Source organism: Echinococcus granulosus (genome assembly GCF_000524195.1).
Source record: "Echinococcus granulosus chromosome Unknown EG_S00123, whole genome shotgun sequence".
Classification (NCBI taxonomy): Eukaryota; Metazoa; Platyhelminthes; class Cestoda; order Cyclophyllidea; family Taeniidae; genus Echinococcus; species Echinococcus granulosus.
Window position 1 is genome coordinate 126,474 of NW_020170503.1, and position 2,333 is coordinate 128,806.

The window sequence follows — 2,333 nt, forward strand, 5'->3', positions numbered from 1 at the left end:
TTTCCTCTTTACTACTTTGTTCTTACTTCAGTGCTGCCTAGCCACATCCACCTGCGTTTCATCCAGCTAGTAGAAAGGTGGAGGAGGTATCGCTTATTCACTTCAGTATTGTCTTCACACAACTAACGGAGACAGCTCTGTAACCAACTTTCTTAGATGATTCACGACTAATGCTCGTCAGTCATGGATATGTTTTGTAATGCAAATGTACATTGAATCACATACTTCATACACATTTTGAGCTCGTAGCAAGATTTATGCATATGCCTAACCCACTTTGATCGCAGAAAGTGGTCTTTTTCATTTTCCATCAAAAAGGGATGTCAGTTGAGTCAAAACAATTTTCTCGAATTTTGTGTCCAAAGTATCTGGCTCTGCACGAAATGGGCAACTGCACTGTTGTTAGCATCCGACAATGCTGGTGAGCATGCATATGTGAGATTGGAAGACTTCATTTTAGTGGTTGTTATAGCATCATGCCGACTTAATCAAGGGTTCAGTTGTTTATGTGGAGGAGGGTAATAATTTCCCTAGTGGCTGACAAACCATCCATGTTAGTCTCCTTCTACATTTTCCCAGCAATATTTGCGCAATGGAATTGCAGCTTCCCTGAGTAGGACAGTTACGCATTCCCTCACGGACTGATCCACTCTCGCCATCAGATTAGAAGTGACCGGTGAATTGTGTCGCTGAATAATTCAAACTTATCACTGGTGGACGATCAGCAGTCATGCTGCCTCTGCGCTATACCCAGTAATAACATTTCACTCAGGGGTAAATAAAGCCTTTGAATAAATTGCCTACTATCACTCTCCTGCCTTACTTGGTAGGAATGAATAATTGAGATGGTGTGTCATATGAGAGTAGGAGAGAGGGGAGCCAGTGAAAGCTGAGCAATGAAGTCAATACAGGTAGGCAATTCGCCTACGTGCCTGAAGCTGGTGCTACAAGGTGCTTTTAGTCGAAATCGAATGCGAGAAAGGGGGCAATTTTCGCCTTCCAAAATGATGCAATACGATTGCTTACAAAATCAGGAAGGGAAGTGACGAGTACATTGGTTTGATTAGAAATGAGTGAAATGGGGATTCTGGGTGAAGTGTTGCCTGATGGCGTGTTTTTCAAGGTGAATGATATGGCATGCATCTATGAATGGGGGAGTTAGTTACCAGACTGACGAATTCAGACACAATTCTTTAGCTAAGGTGCTGTTGCATGTGGCGTGACCATATTTGTTCTTTCTGTCATGTGAGAGGGATCGTGCGGTGACCCACACACAAAACATGCACTAAGACTACAAATGAGAGGTAAAATTGAGGAATTGTGTGTGTGCGGTGGCTAGCCGGAAAGCAAATTGTTGAGAAGAAAATTAATCTGGTGTGAGAAGCAGGCATTCGTGAGTTTCTCGTACAACTAGCTAGGCCAATTACTGATTACTTGGCGACCGGTCGCTTTAATGGCTTGGGTGGAATAGGAATAATGGAGAAGCATAAGGTTGGTTCTTTAGCATGCCTCATTAGGCACTGATTGCACGTAAGTCCTTTTATGGTATTCCCTCATTGCCAGTTTGGATGCTGCCCATGTCATAATTCCACTTATTACATCACCTTTCACCTCGAGTTGCATTGGAAACACAAACTTGGCTAAATGGGGAGACAAAGGAAGCAGTGAGTTGATAATGAAGCATGTTATGTGGAACTCAAAGATGGGACACCGTGATGTCCTCAACCTCAATGGCAAGTGGAGTGGACAAATGCAAAGCAAGCCATATGCAATTGCGACTGACCATGTGGAGTTAAGGTGGTGGTTTAGCCACTCCTTTTGCAGTCAATGAATGCGTGACTTGGTGGAGGTAAAAGTGCATTCGCTCCCATTCACTTGATAGGTGGAGTTCCCGCCTATTTAATGAGGCGAAACTAAAATTCATTTGTATCTCCATCATTGATCATGCGGCAAAAATATCCCATAAGTGACAAATTTGGAATGAGTTCCTAAATTCTGCGAGGCGCTTTTTAGAAATGTTATGAGTCTAGTGGTTAGAAGTTAAGGTGAATGTGGGCGGGGCGGAAGGCATCTGTTCGACTCCTAACTGGATTTCTTGCACAGGTGTGATGCATGTTTGTTGTAATGGACCTAATAGGCGAGAGGTGGGTGAGAGAATACGAGGCATGTGACGGATTGGACGCCATTGTTGCCGTAAGAAGAAAACTTACCCTGAATACGCCAAATCGTGTTATCTGTGCTCATTTTTTTGTCGATACTCCATAAAGCAGCTCTTCTGACAACTCATCTAATTATCCCAAGGTTACAAATCTTTAAATGGCGCAAATTAAACC